We start from the raw sequence: 22,696 nt of genomic DNA, 5'->3' as shown, positions 1-22,696 counted from the left end.
ATAAATGCAAAATTTTTGAAAACATTATAGTGATGTAACGTGTAAAATGTAAATAATAATAAATAAATAAGCTAAAAATGTAAATGACATAGATAAATATTCTATTTAGATGTGCTCGTACATTTTACATTATAATATATTAATGTGTATATTATATTCATTCCTCCGAAGAAAATATAAAATCTTCAGTTCCTCGTCAACGGTGTAGAATTAATAAAAAATTGATTGTAACTCAAATCCACAATGGACGGAACTAATGTGGTAGAATCGGTTATAATAGATGGAAAGAGAAATACAAATATTTCTCAAAATAAAATTATAACACTCTGGTAACCGGTCACGTCCACACGACATTATACTTAGTACTTACTTATATACTGCAGTACCTATTCTGCTTAAAAACAAAAGTGTGATTATTTTAACTATCCGTTCATTTTATATTAACATTAAATGCTTATAAATAAAACACCATCTGTTCAGTATTGGATATTTATACTCAAACAGTTGTACACCAACATTTTTAGAAAAGTATTCTGCTTCAGATTTCAGTGATGTAGATCTATTTAAAATCAAAAATAGACATAAGTGTATCCTATAAAGTTTAGTAAGTTTAGCAACAACGAATTACTAAACTAAAGGTAATACGAACTATTATAATTGCATGTGCCTTAAATTATATTACCCCATATAAAATATCCTAAAAAAAACAAGGTTTACTTAAAATAGTTAAAAAATAAAAAGTAAAAAATACAATCAAAACATTCCAGCTGTTCATCTTTATGATTTTTAAGATATAATATTATATAAATACATATGGGTCAAAAACGAATTCACATTTTATTTTTATTCATTAAAAAATACACAAACAAATACAATTAATAATAATTACTATAATATTTTGCAATATAACATCTATAGATTAGTAGAGACCACAGAGTATATTACTAACGAGAACTATGAAAATAATGAAAATGATAACATTATACATATACCATATACGTTAAGCTAAATTAAAAATTAAAAAGTCTTCATGCAAATTTTGAGTGCCAGCAATTTATTTTGAAGTAAAATATAAACATTGGATAATTTCAAATTTTCATTTAACATAGAGGTCACAAGATAATGTATTATCATCCTATAAAAATATTTTCATATTTATTTAACTGATTAGATTAAAACAAAACCCGGACAATAAAGTACTATTGATCTGCAAAAATACGCACGATTTTATTTAGGTATTCTTATGAAATAATCGTGTGAATAATTTTACATAGTTAATTTATTTTTAGTGCAGAAAGAAATCCGTTTTTTAAAATAAATTCTGATTATTGGCATTTGTTTGTGAATCGACATATTTTAAACATTATGGCCAAGGAAATTACATACCCCCTTAATAAGTGTGTAGGTAAGCATTGGCCATCTGTTGATAAGTACTCAAATGCCTTTGTTTGGTTTTAAAATAAAAGTATATTGAACGACCTAATTGGCTTACAAGATAATGAAAATAATGTCAACGAATGGTCTGCAAAATTATTATACTAAAATCAGTGGATACCATTTTTTCCTTATCGTCATTATCTGTTTAAGCGGGCCATGCCGTTTTTAAACTCTTCGGTCACAAAAGATATGCACTCGACATTTTGATTGAATGAGAAACTTTCAGTACGGAAAAAAAAGATAAACTATTTTACGTTCTTTATACCGTCTAATTGGTTTTTAGATAACGTGTGTTAATTATAAAGATAAACTGTTTAATTATCCGAGAGAAAAACAATTTGTTTTTTACACTTCGTCACCATTATTTTGGCGAAAATGCAGCCTATAAATTACGTAGTTGTATGCAAAATTTTTTTAATTTTTAATTTATATAATCACTCAACATAATATATAAACCATTATAAACCCAACAATATCATATTTGTAAACCCGGTTGGCCGTTAACAAAAAATTATATTTCAACAAAATTTAGTGCTGATTAAGGCACAGTTGACAAAATACGAATTTCGCTTTTATGTTATATTTTTTTTTATTGAGTCGATTTCAATAATGTATAATTCTGCGTGTAGATATTGTAGAACATAAAATGTTATCACGTAGTTTGTGTATTAACCCACTAATGTGTATTTTTTGTATAATTATAATTTACCAATTTTAGTGACTTAAAATATGTAACCTGATATAACTATTTACTACCGGAGAAAAAAAAAATTAATTATTCTCGTATACTAAATTAATATATTGGCCTATCATTATATGAAAAATCAATATATGTACAGGTGTCCCGTGAGGACATACACATTAGCCGTAGAGGGGGACTCGCCGCCCGTAAAAAACCGGTTTTTTGCTGTTTTACCTAATAACTAAAAATTGATTAAAAATCAGGAGATTAATAAAATTAAAATGTTGAAACGTCAATATTTTCAGAAAAATGAACTCTACAAAATGGCTATCTTCAATTTTTTTAAACTTTTTTACCGAAACATAAAAAAAAAATTAAGACCTGAATTATTTGAAGTTCTTATCTCTGTGAGTCTTAATAAAAAAACCAGAATTATGATATCTACATTATTTCAGGAGATATCGCAATGAGTAAATCCTCACGGGACACCCTGTATATAGGTATATCAAAGTACTGAACTACAGGACGAGTAGCGGTTGTCTTTATATTGGTAATTTATTACATTTTGGACAAAAAAAAAACAGATTACAATATGTACTATACATAAATATTAAAATATAGGTACAGATCAAAACCTTCACTTAACCCATCAATAAAAAGTACAATAGTAGCTCTACACTTAGATATTATTATAACAATCAACGATTATTTAGTGGGTATTATTGTGGCAATATATATTTTATTTCGGGTTGGTCGGGTATTTATAAGTGTGTTAGGTTTACACAACATCTTTGAGACTACGAAAAAAAGATATTGTGGGCCACTGGACGTAAATTAAAACTAATGGCCCGATAACGCCAACTGTATAGTGACCGATAGACGTAGTATGTAGCCGCTGTACTCTCCTCGTCCACGTATAAAATCAAGGACCAAAGTTTCACTAGGTACTATATTAGATATTTGAACTTATTTTAGCTCCCACGAGAAGATGGATGTACGTCAAGATAAAGTATTTGTGGCAGGTAAATAATAGTTAAAAATAAGAATAAATAAATAGTAATAATTTTGACCGCCATAGACCGAATCCAGAAACTTCATATATAATATATTATGTTACTTATTTACAAGACCACTGCAGAACATTTATATTCAATTTGTATATACCTAAATATATATTAGAATTTTAGATTTCTGAAAATTGTTCTAAGATACGTAGGTCACGTACTTTATAACAATGTGTAAGAATAAAAAGATCACTTTTCGAAACTTTGTAAACTTAACATAATATAATATATTTTTGTAAATAATGAACATTTGTTGAATACATTACAGAGGTATAGGATATAAGATTTGCATGGTAAAAATGGAACTAATTACAAAAAAAGAATACATTTATACGCACGATGTATCTTGAAATTATTTTTAAATAATTTTCAAAATTTGATTACATTTTAAGGATTTTAATAATTATGATTGTTAACAATAGTAAGAATACTACCATGTATTCAGTAATAGACATACTACCATTATTCAAGTTTTCATAATTTTTTTTTTTTGTGGTCAAATTATTTTAGGAAGTCATACTCATAAAATCTCTTAGACCATTAAAATATATAACAATATATAATTTTAAAAACTTAATTCTAAATTAATTCTAAAACTAACTCAAATAGTGTGTATCAAATGTTGAAAAATTTGTACCTTATTGTATGTAACCATTTCAGAGTATCCAATTCTCAATTAAAATTACCTATAAGTATAAACATATAAATAATTAGGTACTTATTAAAACCAAAATACTAGGTACAGGTAACAAAAGTCACAAATTAAAAACAATGTACACTCTAGCTTTAAGCTTTTCCATTTCTCAAACATGTATGTATCCGGTCTGGTAAAAAAAACTAACGAGGCGTCATCATTATTTTTTGCTCGTCAAGCTATATCGACTTTTAATATTCAAATAGCGAGGATTTATTAATATTGGTAACATTAAAAGTAGGATGTGTCATTTTGATAATTTAATATGCGAGAGCAAAAACAACTGCCCCTAAAACTACAAATATGTCAAATTTTGAAGAAAAAAAAATAATATACGTATCTGGAAACGCATTAACTATACCTAATTTTGAAGTTTATTTTAGACAACAAAGGCAACAAATCGAGAGAAGGAAATAAAAAGTTTCATGCTATGGATCAATTTTTACCTATTTGTTCAACAGTGGAACAATGAAACAGTTGAAATATTTAGCTAAGACCAAAGTTTTTTAACATTCTCAGAATTGAAATTGAAACAATTAAAGTGTACATAACAATAAGCATATTTGAATACTTTTACATATTATCAACCACCTGCAACCCCCATCAGTTAACCATACCCTAACTTTCAAAACATCAAAACTTCTACAGAAAATGTACGTCAATTGTATACCTCTACTCCCACTGCAACTTTTTGTCTAGAAACTATTTTCAATCAAGTATAGAAGACAGCATTGAATATTTTTTTATTAAAATAGGTAGTATACCACAATAATTTTAAAGTCTTATTTATTACTAGCTGCCCGACATCCTCCGGAAGAAATTATTTTTTTGTAATTTAATTTAAAAACATAAGACTATTTTTTGGCTATACAAATAATACAATGATTATAAAATAAAAAAAAAAGATAAAAAAAAAGAAACAGACATCGTTATCGGTGGATGAATGAAAATAATTGGTAATTAGTTAATTATTATTATTATTATAATGAGGGTTCAAAACCGGTTTCCTTCGTCTCCAAAATCAAGTTAGATTCTTATATATATAGATTAGGCATTGCAATAATGTTGATGTATTAACGAAATAAGGAACAGCGCATAAGGAAGCACTTTAAAATGTCATGTTTTACAATTTATACTTCAGTTAAGTTTTTATGATTTCCTTTAATATAAATTAATATAATATATTATATCATTTAGTATAGACTATTTAAAAAATAGGTGAATAAATATGGCACAAAAAAACTTTATTTTCACTGCAAGGTCCAAAAATTGTATTTACCGTCGTTAGTAATCTGGACCGACAGTGCAGGCACACCGACACGAGTTGACACTACCCGAACCGACAAAACATTCTTCTCAGCGTGAATTTACAGATTATGATCAGTAATATTATATTCTGTCGGGTCAGTGTTATTGTAAATCAGGCTAATGATGTTGGCGTTAATACGTAAAGGGTTTCAAGCAAAAAAAAAAACAATAAATTGTCGTAAAACCACAGACCATTAAATATTGCTAACAAATATGTTACCAGAAACATTACACTTTGTAATTGCGTATTACCATTTAATATAGATAGCAGAAAATAATATAAGCCCAGTGGTATTAAGTAATATGTATGAACATGAATAGGTTAAAGGTTGTTGCCGTTAAAAGTTGTTGCATCCACTGAAACATTGTTCATAATATTATAATATTATTTTAAGTAAGCATTAAAAACTATTTTATATGTTTATTTCAATAATGGCTTATCGAAGCTGTCGACTATTATGCACAATTTTAGGTTAACTAGTTAAAATTGTCAATTTTTTTTCGATGGCATACATTTTTTGGAAAAAAACTTTTTGTATTAAACCAATTTTATGTTTTCATTAATATCAAAAATTATGTTGGCATAGCTACAACAAAGGCTCGAGACTTAACCGAAAGATTTATTTCAAAAGTTGAAATTAATTTTCAACTCTTCACTTGACAACAAAACGTATACCTACCATATAATATTATGATGTAATTATAACCGATATTATGTACACAATTTCAAACTAAATATTTTATGATTTGGTATATATATTTTTTAAATTTATTACACGATATCGCATAAAACCATATATTAGAATAACATGTTGTTAAATTTGTCGTACTCAAAAATATTTCCCTAAAAAGAATAATGTTAATCTCCCGTGCACGTAATTTATTCCAATTAAGGAAAAAACGAAAAACTGAAACACAAAACATTTTAAGCTTAATTTTTACGAGGGAAATAAGGCTAGTACAGAATTTAAATGAGTAACATTACATTTTATCACGATAGAAACATGGTTTTAATTTTATTACAAATATAATAGTATACATTTATATCATTGTTGTTTTTTTATATTATTTTTTATATTACAGGGAATTTTTACATCGAAAACTGTGACATTTTAAAATTGTACAGTTTTTTAATTGGTATTACAATATAATTGTACTCTTGTTGCTAAAACTAATAATAGCCAGCAGACACATTGAGAGATATGAAGTAATGATGATTCATTTATAATAGGTACTTAAATTAAATTAAGGAGAATGGTCCATGTGACACAAGCTTCATATTTAGTGGCAAGTACAAGAAAACCAAAAAAAAATATCTATTAAATTGTCAATCAGTAGTTTTAATTAAGTAGTATTGTGACGTTACATGATCGTGTACTGTGTAGGTTATATCAAACAATGCCTTGAATTTTTCACTTTTAGTGTTCCACACTACCACTCCAGTTCTTAACATATTTAGTTAATTCAATTTGAAGAAGTTATTATATTAAGCAGATTATCGATTTTAATCATTTATTATACTTATTACTTGTGTAAATATTTTTTATATACTGTCATAACTTCAAAACTATCATCAAATTAGTAAACTAACCTATTTGAACCAACCTCTGGAAATTTCAAAAAATTAACTTCTACTAGAATCTTACTGATGATAACATTTTTACTTTTTCTAAAAATATTTCACTAAAAAATAAAAAAACAAGTGACATAGGATGCACCTGTCTCGTATGTACATTATATAATATATGTATAAGTAATGGGATAGTAATAATTTAATAATGCAATAGTTTATTATTAATAAATACATAAATATGGGTACTTACTTATATAAATGAGACTTCAATCAATAACTTCAATTTCTGAAAAGTACAATTAAAAACTGTGCAATTATCGTGAATGGAATTCTTAGTATTATTAGTAAGAAAGCTCAATTTATTTATGTTATTTTTTCAACGTTGACTTTTTTTATAATTTGTATGGATTGATTAAGCACGTTATTAGGTATGGGTCCAGATAAATAGTGGAAATCGACTTCAAAATGCATATAAAAACGAAAAAAGTTTGATGAGCTAGAAAAATAAATTTAAATCATTTTTTGGTATACAATTTGAAGCCGTGAAAATGTCAAAGATGCTTTTTAAAGTCAATGAGCTACGGTACAGTACTAATATATGTACAGCTTAGAGTACCTCAATGCTTACAAGGTAAAAAAAAGAATTACCCAAAAAATAAAAAGGCAAAATATTAAAAACATTAAAAATAAATAAAATACGTGACACAACATTCAGTTAATTTATTAAAATATTTAGAATATGTTAGCTGACTCTATTCAGGAATTTACATAAAATTAAATATAACTTATTACAACTTATATTTATAGAACCATTATTTTTGTGGCCCTACTTTTTATAAGATTATAATTAATGACTATAGTTTTTGAAAATTCGTATTCATAATAATCATTGAAGTGGTGTACAGATTGTGAAATATATAAATATAACTAGATGCTGGAATGGCACGGGTGTATATTGTAATAACAATTATAAATAGAAAAAACTTTTTATGGATAAAACGTAAAAATGAAATATTTTGGACTAAGATTTTGTTTTGTTTTAACTTTACAACTGTATAGCTGAAATATTGTAACTCATATTTCAAATATGTAATATGTATTATGAAATATTTTGGATTAATTAAAATTATTCTTTGTGTAGAGTAAATCGTTCTTTTTATATATAAAACTTGATTCGTCGTCTTACTGTCTGCTGTTTTTATTTGTGTAAAAAATATATTTTTGTTATTAATTCTTAAAATTATAGTTTTCAGCTGATAATGTTTATTTTTATATTTTTTATATGTGTTTGAAGTTTTATCATTAATAAGATCAATTGTCAGCTTTTTGAAGTTTATATAATACATTTTTAAAATTTTATTTGACCTAATTGTACTTTTTGATCGTTTTATAAAACTAACAAGTGCGTTGTTACTAAAGTAATACTTTTGGTTTTATCACTTTCAAAGTTATTTTATTTATATATAAAAAAACACATAGCTGTGTATATAGTACATAAGCCCCAACAATTCTTCGTATGATTTATCTATGACTTTAGGTCTCATAATTTTCTTATTCAATTTATAATCTAAAACTATTATTTAATATTAAAATAAACAACTCTCGTCGTTTGAATTGAAGGGTGTTCGATATTCCTAATAAGTCAAGGCAAAATCGGTAAGTCAATTCTTACTAGAATAGTAAACCTACGCCACTCACTTGACGTATAAAAAAAAAATCATTTTTACTTGCGTAGGTTGACTTTTAACACAAGTATATTGTAGTTAAGAAACGTACAATACATTTACTTTCAAATATAATACATATATCAATGTATGATTGTTTTATACACCATAATAAATAGTTCTAGTAATAAACACTATACAGTATCATATTAGCGTCTCAAATCCCAATTATTGCATGATCATATTACTGTAGGCAGCCATATAATATAACACAAGAAAATGTTTATGACTTTATTAGGGAATCATTTATTATCATTACCATTATTTTGATTATAACTACATGAAAATATATTTCATATTATTATCTGTTTCTACTATTATAAGACTAAGATTTAAATTAAATCATTTATTTAGAAATTATATGGATAAAATCGTTAAATTTATATGACATATTATAATTCAAAAAGTTTAAACACAATATGTCGTGAGAAATAAAATAGACACACGCATCAGAGGTCCACATTCAAAAATATCACTAGACAATTCCATGTAAATAAAAATTATTCTGCAACAATAAATCCTACAAAAGAAAATTTCCATACAATTTTCGAAATACCTACTTTGTTGTGGTTAATTACATTTTAAAATATTTTTAATGAATTTAAAAAAAGGGTTGTATTTTATTTGAAAACATTAGTTTTTTTATTAGCAAACCTCTAGAATGCTGTGCGGTTAGGGTCAAACTAGTATTTGATTGTAGGTAGTTGGCCAAATTGGGTTTTACGTAGATGCTCTGTAGTCTGTTCTACGGAACAAAAGTGGGAAACAGTTGTCTGTAATCGAATCTGCTTATATATTGCGATGTAGGTAGGTATTGAAAAAATAAAACGAGAACTTATGACCAAATTGAGTGTAGATGAAAATTATAACTTTTACTGTCAAAGTGTCAACTTGGTTTCATCACAAATTCGAATTCGTTAATTTTTCCAATAACACTATATTTTAATATGATTTCTTAAAACTGTATACTACGCAATCCTTAGAGTTATAGTAGGTTGCTTTTTAAGCAGGTCTTTAGCTCAAAACATTATTTTAAGTTTCATTTAAGCATTTGCACTGATGTTAAGACGCAAACATAATTAATTATTAGGCATAACTGTAAACTCCAGAGTAAACTAAATACTGTGTAACAATAACATTATAATAGTCCTACATTCTAACTTTTAAGTTCTCAAAGATTTACGTTGCATACTATAAAACCTGTTTTTAGCTGAAATTGTTAAGGATAGAAACAAAATTTTATCTTCAGAATACATACCACCATAACATCATATCGTACGTTATAAAAATCGTGACCACATCAGCATATTATTAAACTCGACTAGACATAAAATTTCCGGGGTGCTAGTATATGGGTATTAAATTGGTTGTATTTGACATAATATATACTGTACCCAAGTAAAATTCAAAAATAAAATCAAAGAACATAAGGTTTGAATATTTATTGAAATAGCATATCGAAATGCGGCATGTTAAGTTTACCATTTTCTACTGACCATGTATGATAACTAAATTATATATATAATTATAATTAAACAATACACCCTTTGGCATATTTTATTACTATAATTATTAAGTTATTTACACATTATATCTCGAAATTATTTTATATTTATTTAGCTAAACTCTGCACACAAATTTTATGAAAATAAATTAATAATAGATACAATAATTAATATCGACTATTTTAAAGCAATGTGCTTTTGTAAACTACTACAAGCTATTTTATATGTTAAAAGTTTAAGTTTTAGCTGACCCGTGCAAAATCATCATAGCTGTGTGAATATTACAATCAATGGCAATGTCGTCTATTATTAATAATAAAGACTACGTCGACGAAGACAAGACAGTATGAAATGTAGAGTGTAAGCTTACAATGCATGTGGCAATTTTACTACATACAATAAAAAAAATTCCGATGACAACTACTTACCAAATTATTTTTTGAACGTTTAAATTATCTTTACATCAAACACTAAGTTCAAAAAAAAAAATAATATTCAAATCGCTTCAGTAGAATTTTAGATTTATAGCTATACAAAAGAAAAAAAACACCTAACATATTTATAATAATATAGAAGATGAGTATAGATAATTATAAGGAACTTATTTGTTTACCATTGATAAGAGGATTCTATCTTTTACGTAGTATTTTAATGGATATTTATTTTCTATACTGTGTGATGTGAATCTACTGTGTATAAAAGAAAATTATTTTACTTGAAGTATCTGCCTGGCTACCTATGACGATTAATATGTGAGTAGTTTTATTTTCGTATAGTATAAACAAAGATAATAAATTGTGTTTGAGCCATATCAATCAGAAACACAAAATTAAATTTTTTTAGGGACAATCCTCAACAACATAGGTTATTGGGTGTGAGGCAGTGTGATATAGGGTTATTTTTGTATATTTTTAGTATGTTTTTGAGTTAGTAGGGTTGTGTATATAATATATATATGCCATGTTTCGTCGATAAAAACCCGAGAGGTCACCCATCCAAAGGCTAGTGACGCCGGGTGCAACTTAGCTTCAGCAATCTTACGTCAGCCACTACTCCACACCATGGCACCAGAATAACATTATTTTGTACCTACACACAAAAGTAACTAGTAAGAATGTCTTAAATACCTGTTAATAATTTATTGAACCGAATGAGGTTAATTGTACTAAGATATGAATAATTTCTTTTCGTTAGGTATTTTAAAATTATAATGCCAGTTTTCGTGGTTTATGTACCTGATGATATTTGATAAGAACCACTGTAATTTTTAAATGTTGATTATGAAGGATTTTATTGTTAAAGTTGACTTTGACATAGATGCTATGTCTATTGTAACTGAATAATTAACAAAAATGTTTTTTTAATTTATATTGGTAATCGAGATAACTATACAAGTAGCACGCTATATTTACAAAACATTTAAATTTTGCTTTATGTGAACGATCGTTTTCACTTTTTAGTAATGTGACAATTAAAAATGCGCCTGAGAACTTCGATGACCAAAGATAGATTTTAAAGTCTTTCTTCACTTCATATTGAAAGGGACCTATCTAATATTTATTTTGACTCAGGATTTGTTCTTATTACATCTGATTAAAAAAGTTATCGTTTAAATTTAATATTAAAATCTGCCTATATAACAATACAATTTTTTTATATTTTAATAAATCATAACATTTATTTTTATTCAACATTTCCTTTGAAAATTATAGCTGATAAACGAATGTTCCTAAACGAGTTCTTTTCTTCAATCAAATAAATATAAATGTGTAGTTTTATTTTATATAATATTTATTTATATTAAACCTTCAAATGTGTGGTGCATCTTTAAATGTTATGGGATGCACAATCAAATCTAATCCCTGAAATTTGAAATGTTCATTTGAATACAAATATAAGTTGAATTGAATAATTATATCATATGTATATATTTTATATATATTATATATCTTACTTTAGTATCGTTTCTCCAGCAGGGCGGGAACAGTTTTTTCGAATATATTTTTAAAATATAATATCATGTTGTTTATTCGAAACATTATTTGATTATTATAGATACTAACTTCCACTAATTTTAAGCCACTTGTCCAAGAAGCTAAGTTCGCCAAATAATGACCGCGGGGAAAACTAATGCATACCGAAATTGCGGTTGCTTTATATTTAACAGGTTAAACGGTATAACCAAACGACAAACGCTGTACTTGTTGCAATGTATAACGGTCCATCGTCATTGTCAACGATATTCATTTGTTTGACAAAATATGCGTTTAAATTACGGCCAGTCTAGCGATGCAAAACGTTCGATACGGCACTTGGAGGCTGATGCGCATCGATACACTTCGATATTACCGATGTTGTGTAATTAATAATTATTTGTCTATACGCCTATCGTGTCCGGTGGACTAGACGCGAAGTCGGTTATAGATTTGCACGAAGTAATAAACGTGACCACTGACCACCTGACGACACTATCTGTACGAGTGCATTTGTTCAAAGTGCATAATAATTGCAAGCGCATAATATTATAATAATATATTTTACTAGCACACGTGATTTTGCGACTTCGGTGTCGCTTAAAATACAATAAAATTAAACAAATTATAATAAGAATAAGAATAGCGAACATCAGCCGCTCATAGTTTTGTAATTTTTTAACAGTAAATACAAAAAAGTCGTATCAGCTAGAGCTGATAAATTTTATTATTTTTGAATTGATGGACTGTTGAAAAGCGTCAAAAGTGATTCAAATGAGATTTGATCGGGTTATTTATTTTAGATTCCAATAAACGACCGTGACTCCTTAGTCCTTATAACAGTGTAGAACTGCAGACGAGAGTACTCACAGTATAAAATAATATATATTTTCGTGCAGTCCTGTGACACACCAACTTAAAGTCATTATAGGTCAATGGCTCGACGAAATATTCTCATTTGTCGTTCGGATAAAAGGTGTCGTCGTGCGCGAAAAACTCGCTGTGAAATATACTTACGCGAAATTCCGGACGCCGGTCGGCAGCCTAGATTGTGGTAGACTGCTTCTGTACAACCTTCATAGAAGTAATTTATCACCATTGATAGTGGCCATCGTATCCTCGCGTAGTAATTATCCCGAGACGTTTTTCGTTTAAGAAAAGCCGTTTACAACGTCCCAAAAACTCGAGACTTAGGGCATGTGAAAATATAATTAATTCCGACCAATATGAGCTGATATTTTAACGAATATTATGAAATAATAATAATTAAACTCAATTCGTTTATAGTGATTTCGAATAATTAAATAGTTCTTTTATTTTTTAGTTGTATAATAAGAATAGAGAGTTGAACAATATCATGCAGTTAATGGAGAAAGCAATAATCAAGGTTAAAAGTCTGATGCTCCTCAATAGAAATGTTTTACAGATCAGAAACCATTCCTCCGTGGCCATTTCTTCCAGTATGCAACATGGTTATCAGTCGAACAATAAGTCAACGCACAAATCTATATTTGTTTAAATGTATAAATTAAACCAATTATACTTATTTAATATGGCAATACTACTGCGTAGTAATACTTAAACGATATTAATTAGAAGACTGAAAATAGTGGTACCTTAATGACGATATCGTGCATATAAAGTTTCGAATAAAAAGTGTTAGAAATATAATTTGTTTGAAAATTGGTGTTGTAAAAGGTTGCACAAAACCGTCACAGTCACGCGATATTTTTAAAAATAAAAAGTAGGAGAGAAATCATTTTTTTAATATTTAGACTTAAGAGTGGAATAAACAATTTAAATTATAGATGGTTCAGTAAACCTTTATTTTTCTTGTCCTGATTTTAATTTATTGTTTTAATAAATAATAGATATACGTTTTAGCAAGTACCTGCCTACTTAGTCGTGCACAAGGTGTGAAATACTACATAATTTAAATTTTTGTTATAACATTATAGTTATTAATAATTGCAAATAAAATGTATTACATACAAATATAAAAAACATCTGCTTTAAAAGTTTAAACGAAATAACTTTGAATTAAATCAATAATTATCCTGTATGGCCGTATACAGTTGACGAGGATGATATAGTGACTATAGCAAGTTACCATTAATACAATTAACATGCACTCCCTACGACAAAATCCTGTACACGCCCATGACTATACAAAGTTGTCACGAAACTATTGAAAAAAAGCTAAAAATTTAATTTTAAAAATAAACTAATACATTTTATAATAAATTGCTAAGTCGCTTTTAATATCTCAAAATTGGATCAATACTAAACTCGAATTGTATACAGCATACTCATAAAATATCAATTAAGGTAAATCAAATGCGATAATATTGTGCTATTTTCCAACTTATGGAGAACACCTCTCCAGCATGCGTTCTATCCGTTTTACAAACGAACAAAATACTGTATTTAAAAAATCGGTTCAGTAGAACCACTGATGCGCTGTAAGCTTTAATATCAGGGTGAATTGACCTATTATAAAATTTAAAGGTAAGGATACTATTAACTACGAGATCTTATAAGTAATTATTCGCATTTCAATTATTTATCATTGTAACTATTTTTATATTACGGCAAATTCTTTTTAACACTTTTTACTTCAATACGTGTTCGTCAACATTAAATACTAATTTGCCATGATTTTTTTTCAATAATTAATTTTCACACAACCTTTTTTATATAATTCAGGCAGCGGTGGCAGTTAACGGTTTGTCAAACTTTTCGAACAAATTAAATTTGTATTACTTTTTATTCGAACAAATTACATTCGTAATCATTCGTATTGTTGCTTTCAATACCAATGTAATGACAAGTAAAACCTACAGATTTTTTGAACACGTCTGAATTCTAAATACTTGCTTTAAACATTATAATGTTGAATGAATTCTCATACATACGTATCTAGATTCAAGATAAAGTTATTCAATTTTTTAATAACCATCTTTTTACAAAAAAATATTAAGTAGATTTTAAATTAACTTTTAGAACATTTTGAATAAGATTGGATTGGTCGAGTAAGTTAAAACTAAAAAAAAGAGAAACTTTCGATTTTCAATTGAAATGCGGAATTACTATATTCTAATGCGATTTGACATCCCTAGACCCTAAGACTAATAATTCTTTGAAGATTGACAGAATTAATTTGCATAAATATTCAATTCGGTACATTCTACTGTACCTATTTAAAAGTTTTTGGGTGTACCTATATGAGGAAAGAAAACTTTAAATTAGAAATTGAACAGTTTATAGCTAAAAGTAAGCCAGTTATAAAGAGTAAAATATTTAGATTATAAATTTTAACATGAATTATTGTATCAATTTTAAATACCATTAATTATTTAAAATAACTAAAACGGCATTGCTTATAATAACTTTTATACTTGGGGAATTGAATAACTACCTACAGTTTAACCAATTATTAGTTTTGAATATATTAATTTCCTTATTTATTTACCTCCATTCATAAACCTACCTAGAAGTTTAAATATTTTATGCTAGATTTCTCATTTGTTAAATTATTTTTTCTGAACTGTCAGTTCTTTCTCTAGACTCTTGTTGACATTAAACATATAGGTACCTTAAGCCGGCCAATGTCAAATCTTGTCCAATTTACGTAAATCATAGCTATCTTTAATGTGACATCGGGATTTGGATCATAGGTGTTGTGTAACTAAGAGATTCAGAGGGTATTCAAGATTTATTTTAGGGCAGCAAAGGTCCGGATTTTATGACACCCAAAAATATTGGGTGTAATCTTATAAAATGAGACCTTTACCCGATGGTGCAGACATAACCGTTTTTGTTATAACAGACATTAAGTATCCGAATACCTTTTTTTTAAAACTATGTATTACCTATTTTATTCGCTTTATTGAACGTTGTGTGGTTAGGAAAACTATGCTCTTGGGATGTGTTATATATTTTCCAGGTTTCTAAAGGCTATGGAAGAAAATATGGTACATTATTATAGTTGTGTATATGGCTGGACGATAATTATTGTACCTATAATTAAAAATAAAAATATCCCGATGATTTCGATAATTTTCTAAGCCGCGATAATTTCTATATACCTAGTAATTATTACTTATATTTCATTAAATACCTTATAGATACAATTATTACTATTATTATTATTTATTTTAGATTACATTATTTACGTATTTTAATTTGCTCTCGTGTCTTCGTTTTCCGATATCATCAACCATGATGAGATACACATTGAAATATTTAATGTCTATCGATTGTCAGTACGTGAATAATTTTAAATCGATGATAAATCAACCATAATTACAAATATATTGGGTATATTTAAAATAATAAATAAACATAATCGATTAATCAATATTAATATCAATTGCCAAGTTATCTAATTTTGAGGATTGGCTGGATTTGGCCTTGATACGGCAGAGGGGGGAGGAATAATTGTTCTAGACTTTTTATAGAAACTTGTGGACTGATAAAAATAAGTTTTCTTAAAAGATGCGTGGAAAGTAAAAGATGTAAGAAAAATACCACCCAGACCATATCACATTTGATTTGCCTAGTCGAGGAAAGTAAATTTGTTACATCAAATAGTTTAAGAAAGTTATTTCTATGCTTCAGATATTATAGAGGAAGATTTTTTAAACATATAAAATGCTTCATACATTCCCTAGTTACCCTCCAAAACTCTAACAAAAGTCACAGTTATTTATTCGCATGCCGCCGGCGTCAATAAATAAATCCATACTTGTCGAGAATCCGTTAATGGAAACATGTCTCTTTTGATTGGTGCTTCACCTTTTTCTAAAAACGTCCAACGTGCATAATCCGCACAAAATCACAAAAATATAGTTCTAAAATCCAAGCTTCAGCGCCACGCACCTAATGAGTTATTATATACACACCATTTTAATTTACACGGTTTTTGATGGCATAACTCTAAACTTAATACAAAACACGAATAACAATGTAAATAATGAATTGAATAAATTGTTGTCTGGCGTAGTTTCTGCTTGTTATCTTTGAGTTTAATGACAAAATGTTTTTGCATGACTGCTATTATTCTATAGTTATTTGATTCATTGACTTATTATGCAGTTGGTATAAATAATTATTATTCCATTTAAGTATCATCTGAAATTCTGAAGCCGTGTTCCATTTCCTTTAGGTACATTTCCGTGTTTTTGTAAAAAGGTCGTATAGGCCTTGAAAGTTGGTTTCCACACCATATACGTATACTACTCATTGTATACAAAAAATTAAGCAATAGCGTAAAATACATAAATTGGAACTGTCAAATAATTAAACTCACAGTGAATAAAATTTATAATTATAATTTCAGGATGTATTATGTACGTCATATAAAGAATAAATTAAAATCATTATACATTTATTTATTTAATCAATTTGAAAAAATCGCATCTTAGCATCTAATAGGTACCTACCATTTTAGCTCATTAATAAAAAATGTAAATACAAAATTGAACAAAATGCATAATAACATAATAATTTATGTGAAATGTAATGAACAATTTTAATGTCAAGTATGAGACTTAATTGCCAAGTCTGATAATAGTGTGAATAGAGGGAATCCCTTTGTGGTTTCCACTGTGTATTCTTTTTTTATAATTCATCATTAAAGCGTCTGTTAATTAAAATAGATATCTGAAATTCAAGCCGGAGCTTTTATTATCCGTTTTATGTACCTAAAGGCGAAAAAAAACTTGTGACTAAATCAGAACTTGAAATGAGATTATTATTTTATATTTTTAGACTTCATCAGGTGCGAATTTCTTTACCTTAAAATTTCTGAGATACTGTGTGCAGCATTATTCTCATCTATAGCTGTACGGTAGTATTATATTACACTTATTATTATTAAAAAAAATTCTTCATTTAATTTAATGCTTTTCTGCAATTTTTGTAATGTTGCCATACGGGATACTTTTGAACAATAATTATTATACACATTATGTATTCAAAATAATACTCGACTAAAAAAAAAAATGTTCACCGTTGCTTAATCTGTCATATCGTACAATTATATCATAACATGGTTTTAGTCGTCTTACCCTAATTATCAGGGCCTAATAAGGGATAACTAACAGTGTAAAATACACATTTACTGTATAGGTATATTATTATTATTAAACTTTATAATTATATTTTACTTAACGTCTCATCACTCGAAAAAAAGTGATATTCTTGGTGGTATAAGGTTTTGTGATGAGACTATTTCTTACTGCTTTTTGGTTTTTACATAAAAGAAAAAAAAACATTTAGGCAACGATGAGTTTCGTATTCTACAACTCGCTGTCTTAAGATTAAATTTATGATTCAGGAAAAAAAGATGAATGTAGTTTCAGTAAGAATTGAAAAAAAATATGGATTCATCGAGATTGTATTTTGTCAATATTTCTTTGTCGAAACACCATTGTTATATTTCGTATAGAACCATAGTATTATCGTCATCTGTACACTTGTTAAAATAATAATTATTACGGAAGTCGTACAGAATGCAGATATTTTAATATTATGTATGTTCAATGATGTACAAAGATAATACTTATAATATTTCTCTGAATAATAGATAAAATATAACAAAATGTATATAGGATAAAAAAACGAATACATAATTATAATTTAAGACTTTAATTTATAAAAAAGCATTTTTACTATATAATATACCAACTAGTTGAAATTTTTACACTCGTAAATTCCCGTGTGTTTACTACGATCATTATACGCATCGGTGTTTACAGAGGATTATCATTATCTTTACAAAATAATTACAGTAAAACGCACGTTTAATAAACATAAAATAAAATAAATATGCATAGAAAAATTAACATCTGCCCCACAAAAAAAAAAAAAAAAATTGAAAATCTCGTCACATAAAATGATCTAAATAGTTTATTTGAATCAGCACAACACTGAATTTATGCTGTCGTTCAAGCCATAGTTTTCATTCGTCGAAATAACGACGCCGTCATTGTTCGTGTGACAGAAATAGAACCTACTGCGGTCCTATATTTGTTTACTGTTACACCGAATATTGAAGATATCACGTCTTACGAGCAATGCGTTCGGACGACGTTTCTTGACGCGAGAATGATACGACCTAGGAGAGAAAACACACCATTCGTGTTTATCTACGTTATAATTTATATACATTTCTGTGTTTGTGGCAGTTGTATTTGTTTTTATTTATTTTGTGATCTTATTGCAAAATTGCAAAATTTTCAAATGAAAAAGTATCTCCTGTTCCGTCCAAACTCCTAACCACAAAAACGCAAAATATACTATTATATACGCAATAACTTTGAATCGTCGTGAGCTTATAATACTCACCTCGAACAGTATAGGCAGTGCTTTATTTACGCGTACTATTTGTGCAATGTATTATGTCTATATTTGGTTCCATCGAAGAACTACAATGATTGGTCGTATATAATAAGTAAGCTGGCTTACAGCTTTAGCGACGACGATGATGACTCTTGCTTTTGATGGTGTTTTTGGAAGTGGAGGACGATAGCAGAAATTCCCCCCCCCCCTCCCCAGAGCTTTCGTTTTTATCCTGCCAGCCACTATATTTACGTTTATAATTTTATGGTTTCGTCTATAGTAATATTTGCATGACATTTAATTTTGAAACTCTACGGACAAACCAAGATTTTAAATTATGTAGATGCATGTACCTAGTAGTAGCTATAGTACCTACCCTCTACCTATCGTATTTTAATGTCAAAATTATTGTGAAGGTCTATTCAGCAGTGGCTTAGTACTTTGAACTTTGAAGCGATGCTGCAGGGCGATGAGCACTTATGATTTTTACTTTGCTCAAATCGTTATTCTAATGGGAATTTTAACTGTTGTCTGCGTGTATATAGTTTTATGTCAGCTTTTATTTGTCCAGGCATGCCATTTAGGGAGGGAGCTGGGTGTGCGTTTGTTTCTATTTTTTTTTTTTTTTTGCAAAAACGCACTCTTTGACATCTCAAAAAATAAAAATAAAAAGAAAGCGCCTATGTATAATATATTATATATTTTAAATCTAATACTGAGTCAGTGCGTTGTATTTTGAATTTCGTATGTTTTCAAATACGGTCTTTCTGTGGTTAGTCGGTCAACTGACCAACTTCCGAAGAGAAAATTAATATAATTGATGTAAATAATATTAAAAAGATAAGTTTTACATGGCACAATTATTTTGTCGATAGTACAAATTTGAACCACGGGATATGAACTAAAAGTAAAAATCGTTAGTTAGCAAAAAGTAATTTAAAAAAAATCTATTACAGTAGTCACTCGATAATTCGAAATTCAGGGGACCGAGTTCTAAATTCGATTTATAGAGGTTTTCGATTTACAGAGTGTTTGAATAATCGAGAAAAACATTAATTAATTCGAATTAAAGAGATGTGAAAAATTGTATGTATGTACATATTACATTTATTTATTATAGGTAGGTTCATATTATTACATTTTACAATTATTAATTGATACATATTTATTTATTATATATTCTATTTTATATTTATTAATTGACATTTATTTATTATACTTTATTAGTATTATTATATTTTACATAATATTAAAGAAATCTGTTTTTTTTTTTGTAATATACCTAAATTGCTGGCCACAATCTGGTCCATAGCGTTATCCAACTTACTGATAGCATTCAAAATTATATCGCATCTTTTTTCGTCCATTTCAGATTGCTTACAAAATTGACGTAATACTGACATAAAAGACTTTGCTTCTTTCAACGATAAGGCAGGAACCTCCGTCTCCTCTTTCTCGTCATCATTGTCAGAATTGAGCTGATTGGCTGTGGTAGATTGTATGATTTCCATAGCAGATGTTTATTTTGGTAAAATTATACGATTAAAGTTTAGATTAAGTATGTAAGGTACGATAACATTTATAAACTACGATAATATTTACCCCAACATCGTTATTAGATTCATTACGAGTACGTCAAATTTATTATACATAATCTTTATACGTATGAACTTACATATAATAGCGTTTAAGGAAATTCGAATTATTGAGGTTCGTGGAAAAAAAATTCGAATTGTAGAGTGTGCCCTACCGACAGACATTTTAAATAATTGAGAGGGCCGGAATACATGTATTTTCAACTAATTATAGAAGTTTTCTCTGGGGACTTGGCGTTTAGTTCGATTTATGGAGTTTTTCGAACTATCGAGGTTCGAATTATCGAGTTACTACTGTATATTATATTATACATAATATACAATATCTATACATCTTGTTTTAAATATTATATTTGTACCTTATATGGGTTTTTTTATAATTCTATTATACCCAATACTCATTGGATTGTACTGTTTTTCATCGATTATAAAATAAATATCAATATGTATGGTTTTATTAAAACCCTACCTCCTATCCTCCCCCACCATTTACCAAGATGAAGTTTAAAATAAACCATCGCCGGATTTTAAATCGATATTTTAGTTTAATAATAATAATATGGATATGTGTTCGCATACATCTAGTGTCTGGACGACACCATATCATATTGTGTATGCATTTTTTTGCTTGGTATTGTAATTTTTTTCACCGTGTATACGATAATTAACAATCCGCCCGCGTCATAAAATATAATATTCTACGGGAAGAGTTTTCGCAGTTATTCCGTTCGAAGGTTTATACACAAGGGGACACGCAAGCGTCATACTATACCTATATGCATATAACATATCATAGTCTGCCGTCGTGAACACCATACAACAACATCACGTATTATAAATATATAATATAAGTATAGCGTTAAGTCAAAAAAGAATTCGACGGTTTCGGCGCCAACTAAAACGATACCACGTCATCCTCCCCCCTCCCCTCCCCCCACACGATCGCGGCGGCGACGAAAGGGGTGTTTTATCCGACCGACTATACCGAACGTGACTGCGCGTCGTCTCGGGGCGATTGCAGCGGTTTCCGATTGCTAATCCCGGCCGCCCGAATAAAACGCCCTATATACATATTAATATTTATGTTTGTGTGTGCCGGAGCTTTTTTCAACTTTTGTCCCCTCTCCGGTAACATGTCCCCCTCGGAAAGGGTGTATCATAATAATAATAATAATAATAATAAATAAATAAATACATACCTATTATATTATAATGCACGCAAGGAACGTTATACCCACAGATTAAACTTACCCGCGGATAGCCCGCTGCAGCACCTCGACGATGCATACTATTATATTATTTTGTTTATATATTCAAACATACGGACAAAGAGCCCTGCTGCGATTTGAATATTATATAAGTGCTAAAAATGAATACCATTAATAAACACAATAACAATTAACATATTTATTTAATTAACTGACATATTATTATGTCCAATATAACAATAAGACAGTATGTACACAGCAGCTCACATTATAGTAGACAGCAATTAAATAATACAACACAGTTAGATAATTAACAACAATTTAAAAAAAAACCAGAATTGATGAATTATTAATGTAACGGATTGTAGTAATAATAATAAGTAAGAATACTTATAATATTAATTATAATAATTGGACAATTTAAAAGAGGCTTAGGTGATCATTCCCTAGATGCAATAGGATGGTTTCTACTATAGAAAATGGGTGGGTGAAACGAAAGAACAAAAGAAGAATTGCATCTATTGGAATGAGATGGAGCTCAGGTGCGCCCGATTATATTTATAGTACACCTTTGTACAGAAATAAAACG

At 28.3% G+C, this 22,696-nt stretch overlaps 1 protein-coding gene across 3 annotated transcripts in view; it reads left to right on the top strand.

Annotated features, from left to right (window-relative positions):
• LOC111032460 (sex peptide receptor-like) overlaps positions 1-22,696 on the top strand; it is a 95,174-nt gene that overhangs the window by 59,208 nt on the left and 13,270 nt on the right. The gene's annotated exons all lie outside the window — the stretch shown is intronic.

Source organism: Myzus persicae, unplaced genomic scaffold, assembly GCF_001856785.1.
Source record: "Myzus persicae strain clone G006 unplaced genomic scaffold, MPER_G0061.0, whole genome shotgun sequence".
Lineage (NCBI taxonomy): Eukaryota > Metazoa > Arthropoda > Insecta > Hemiptera > Aphididae > Myzus > Myzus persicae.
Note: the sequence above shows the minus strand (reverse complement) of the source record. Positions and strands in the feature narration are given on the sequence as shown.